Genomic DNA, 5,325 nt, shown 5'->3' on the forward strand with positions numbered 1-5,325 from the left:
TAGGAATTCATAACCAGGAGAGAAACCTGACGTGTGGAGCCCTGTGGTGTTTYATACTTTATCTCTTGGACTGTGGTTTACAGGTTGGGGGGCAAGAGCTGTCCGCCACAGCTGGTTTCAGAGAGAACAATCCACATAATTGCTCAGAGCCCCATYAGGCTGGAGTCTCACCAAGCTTGCTTAGGTACCAGAGCAATCCACGCAGGGTGCAGGCAGCAGGAGGAAGAGGCTCTGCTTCAGCCTCTGAGCAATGCTCCTGCTCACTGTTACAACCTCTGATCTCTGCACAGTCTCAGCAAGAGAAGCCTTTCTGGTCTCCATCAGGCCACCTCAGTGCTCTCTTCCTCTTTTTTATCCTTGCCTGAAGAAAGCAGCTGTATACATTCCCAATAGCCAAGTCAAATTCTTAATTGTTAAATACCTGGGAATGAAGAGAGTTTTCTTCCCTGCCCTTCCTAGGAGTGTAGCCCTCCAAATCTCCAATCTCAGAGCAGCACAGAAGACAGAAATGTTGACTAAACAGTTTTGTAGCCACAGCTGACGAGCAATTTTCCAGTTTCTACCCAACAGGAAAAAAACARGTCCTCTTTCATGCTTTCAGTTCATTAAATGCTCATCTCAAAACTAAACTGATAAGGGATATCCCTAGCACCTAGATCTCTGCTCGTTGCAAGCCTGACCATGCAATGCACTCCAGGCAATCGCACCTGCTCCTGGCCAAAGCTCTGTTCAGGTCCTGGCCAAAGATCAGAAGGAAGAAGGCACAYGGCAGACAATTAGCAACAGTGGAAACAATGTTTAAAGCTGAGYGGTTCTGCTTACCTCACATTTAATTTACGTTCTTCATCACTGCCAACCTCCAGCTGAGGGGAGAAAAGAAGGATACAAAGCAAGTTACATGCTGTTTGTTGCCATATTACAAAAGATCCTCAAACACCATCACTGGCGCAATCACTGCAATAAAAGGGTTTGGGTGGCTGTTTGGAAGGGGAGGGGGTTATTTCCCTCCTCCTCCCCCCCCCCCCAATTCCAGGGATAATTGAAACTCCCTAACCATATAAGCAATCAGCACCCAGTGCTGGGTGACAAAGGGGCTCACAGGGATTTTAAAGCTATCGGGCCCTAACCCTGCAAGCTGGTCCTAGAGCGCAGATCAGTTCAAAGATCGCAAACCTAGATGTCACCAAGGCGGCACATATCACTCTTACCGAGTGCACACGTGAGAGCAGAATCTGTCCTAAGTGAAAGACTGCTAATAAAGAGTCGGGCATAAATTAATGCTGCAATTCATGGTATGCAGCAACAGCACAAGTGCCCTCCAGTGGATGCAGCCAAAACTGCCTAGTCCCATCTCTATCCCAGCCTCCAGCAGCTTAATCCCAACCATCTTCTCACCAAGCCTCAAGAGAGCAACCTGGCACTAATCTGCAGCTCACTGGGTCCAGGGGAGCCTTCACAAGCCAGCAGARCCTCCTCCACGGTCCCTGCGCTGCCACCTCACCGACGAGGCCCACCTCTGCCCAGAAAGCGGACCCCTGGCAGAAGACATGTCCTGAGGCTGGGAAGATGACATGGGACCACTCAGCCATCAGGAGGTCTACATCTGCAACAGGCCTGATAAATATGCTATTTAGAATAGCAGGCATTTATTAAAACAGTAACTTTTCCCTGGACACTAGCAGAGACCTTGCACCCGGAAGCAAATTTGGCTTTTCAGGTGACATTACTGACCCTTAAGTATTATTTATTTTTCTTAAAATAGAATTATACTAGCTGACTTAAGCCTGCTTTTCCAGAGAAATATTTTCTCATAGCTCTGCTTTTCAACCACATCCTTCAACTTCACTAGTAACTTTTAGACAAAACCTATTAAAAAAAAAAAAAAGTATATTGGGGCTAATTTCTTCCAGAGGCAACTAGAGAGAAGTCCAGGTGATACCCCTTCAAAGCAAAAGGTTGTCCAGGGAAGCTGGTCTACTACAACTCAGAAAGCCCACAAAGCAGGGACCTCACAGATGGTCCTGCAACAAGGAGAAACCTCCATTCAGACTTGCRACATGCTGGACACCAGAGCCTATTTAACCTGGAAAGACACAAATCTGTAAGAAATCAGGTTCCCTCAAGTCTAGTATTCAGGGCACATTTTGTTATTCACAACAGCACAGCTTAAAACCCACATCAAATAGGGCTACAATAACACTTACTAGTTTCCAGGTGGTTTTGTAAAATTCAAAAATAAGCAAATATTTTCATGTAAAACATTCAAGATTAAAGTTCTGAGTGTGTGTGTGTGTGTGCACGTATGAACTGGGAGGTCCTACATCCTGCTCGAATTAAGGTTCAGCAGGTTGGAGCKCACAAGAACAGTGCTGTTTACCATGCACAAGAATAAATAACGCTAAAGGAAAACAAATAAGACTGCGCAGCCCGGATGTTAGAGGCACRGCCCTTTGGAGGAAAAGAGGTACACAGATCCCATGTAAAATTTCTGCAGCTGATGGAGAGCTGGAGAAAAATATACTGCCTCTATTTTTAGTTTGTTTACATTGCGCATTGAACGCAGCTGAGTGCAGCCCCGGGCAGGCCCCAACGCTCCCACCAGACGGGGCAGCAGACGGAGCCGCGAGGACATCGAGAGGTCCTCGGTCTCCTCGGAGGGCAGCTCCCCGGCCCCTGGCAGGGCTATGGCCTTCCTGAAGCAGATCTCCTGTTTGTTTGGGTCTGTCACATAGCAACAGGGGAGAGAAAAAACTTTCTTAAACAAATGTGACTGTGAAATCATGAAGATCGTCAGTTGAGATTCCACAGCCGAGATAGTCTCTGAATCTGCTCCAGGCTCATCTCATGCAGAAGCTGACCTGGTTTCAACTTGACTGCCCCTTTATTTTATTTTAAAGGGCTGCAGTAAAACCAAAACAGACAGAAGCACCCAAGGTTACAGACAGCAGACACCTCAGCCACGAGGTTCGGCTTTTTGGTCAGAACATCCCTCCAAGGTTTTGCGTTGTATTACACGCTAACAGCGGTCTGCGCTGGAGCTCCAGCACCCCTTGTCACCTGGTGCGCACGGGCACGGGCGTCAGCCAGGCCTCGGCGGCCACGGCGCGGCAGACGGCTTCGCCCCAGACCCCACGCCTATCCTGGGCAAAGCTGAGGGACGAGGACCTGGCTTGGAGACGTAGCGGGTGAGAGGGCAGCTGAGCTAACTGAGTACATGCACATTTGCAAATGTGCGTTAACTATTTTCTCCTCAGATAAAACATCCCTAAGAATTTTTGGCGTGCTATACTGGCATGACTACAAGTCTCTTGAAGACAGCAGCATCCATTTTATAAAGTCTTTCAGGTTTATGAGTTAAGACAGGTTGCAAAAACTGAAAATGATGGCCAAATATCCTTGCTAATTGTCTGTTTTAAAAATCTTCTAATAGTTTTTCACACAGGCTCAAACTCCGAAGGGCTTGTAAATCCATTCTTGCAATAAAAATCATAAAAGATCAGGGAAAATATTGGCACTTCTCTATGGGATTTTTCTTTTAAGTTAATTTAATGAAAAGGAAAACAACATGTTTAATTTTCAAAAGAACTGTTCATTACTTTAGGGAATTTTATGCCAGAAAGGACTATCCAGATAGAACAAGTGCTGCTGCCTTCCTCTGGGTGCCACTGAGGAATACCTGCCCCGAGATGCCTGCAAGCAGGAAGCACCTTGCCTTGGAGGACATCAGATGTGATGCTTGGRGCAACATTTTCTAGAAGGAMGGGGAACTCTCTRTGGTCACCTTAACAAAATAAATGTTTAAGACTGTACTCCTGTACAATGCAGCATCTAATGCAGGTATATATTAAAAGGTCGAGACATACAACTTTGATTCCTTTTCTACCTGCACCAGGCTAAATCCAGTCTAATTCCACTGACTGCAATAGGGTTACAGCTCATTTACATTTGTGTAGGTCAGATGACCAGTAGTTTAAGCTATAGGATCTGCCTGAACCAGAACCCAACACAATTCCTTAGGAAAAAAAAATGGAAAAGCACAGATATCTCTGTAATTTCTCCAAGTTTCTCAATGAACACRACACATTCCAAACACTCTTCCTGCAGTTTCAGAAACCCCAAATCTATAGCAGAACAATTAGAGAAAGGAAGGGATGAGTCACTGCCCACAACATGAAATGCATAAAGCAAACCACAGGCACCTCTCAGCGAGGGAGAACCTCTGACCCCTGCCGTGCTCGCCTCCCCCATCCTGAGGTGCGCTAATCGGGGGAGTCACAGGGACCTGACAGGTGACAAATAGGATTGTTTACCTGACGGGGAACGGATGCGGAGCAAAGCCACGGGCAGCGAGCACCAGAGGAAAGGGGCAGAGAGGGATGCACAGGAAAGATAGTGAGAAAAACAGCCTGTCTTTGGGGGTCACAAAAGAGAGGCTACAAGCAAAAATATGGGATGCACAAGGAAGAAGAAAAACACATCAAAGGGAGCAGCAGCATTTGGATGGCCTGTGGGAAATGTGACGAGCAAAGACCGCTGCCCCGAAGGCAGGGAAAGGGGTTAGCAGGGCAGAAGCAGGAGAATGAGTTTCAGGGGGAATGAGGCAGGAGAAGGGCAGCAGAGTCAGGACACGAGCAGTGTCCACTGCAACGTGAAGAAACACGAGAGGACAGAGCCAGGAAGGTGCAGAAGAGCGTCACGGGCGCAGTGGGTTACGCAGGGCCCAGAGCAGCCCGAAGCATGGTGCGGGCGTCCCGGGGTACGCGGTGGAGCGCGACCAAGCCGCTCTCACCGGCGGGACTGCCCTGGGTGGCCTCAGCGAGGAGCAGGCCCGGGCTGCCCTCGCGGCAGGAGGGGAGCACGCTGCAGCGCGTGGGAAAGGGGAGGTATTACCGCAGCAAGGGCTGCGCAGGAGCAGGGGTGCAACGCAGAGCGTGCTACAGGCGGCGAGGACGTGGCCAGCCGGGCAGAGCACCCCTGTGGCAGAGACCGCACAGCTGAGGAGCGGCAGCAGCGYGGGACGTCACGGCGGCAGGAGGAGACGAGGGAGCGCAGCCGGGGCCGCGGGGCCAACAAGCCCAGGCTGCACCGTGAAAACATGCTGCCGAGGGGCTGGGGATTCAGCTGAGCGAAAACAGAGCGGAGCAGCCTGCCCTGGGGCTCGGCAAGCCCAAACTGCTGGAGGRCAGCGGGCAGGGCTGGGGACACGGGTCTGGAGAACGGACCGCCCGTGGGCCGAGGAGGGGCCGGGCGCGAGGCCATGGCGGGGCAGGAGCAGGGCCAGGGCAGCCGCAGGGGCTGAGGCAGCAGCAGAGCGCAGGGGGCTGC

General features: G+C 50.1%; 1 protein-coding gene across 1 annotated transcript in view; it reads right to left on the reverse strand.

Annotated features, from left to right (window-relative positions):
- Nucleotides 1-859, reverse strand: part of SSH1 (slingshot protein phosphatase 1) — a 35,745-nt gene extending 34,886 nt beyond the window's left edge. Inside the window, exon 1 of the mRNA XM_085313490.1 lies at nt 823-859. The gene's annotated coding sequence lies outside the window, so the exon portion shown is untranslated. The remainder of the gene's footprint in view (nt 1-822) is intronic.
- Between the last annotated feature and the right edge of the window lie 4,466 nt (nt 860-5,325).

The sequence above is a fragment of the Rhea americana genome, unplaced genomic scaffold, assembly GCF_003343005.1.
Source record: "Rhea americana isolate MKP2758 unplaced genomic scaffold, rheAme1 scaffold_389, whole genome shotgun sequence".
Classification (NCBI taxonomy): Eukaryota; Metazoa; Chordata; class Aves; order Rheiformes; family Rheidae; genus Rhea; species Rhea americana.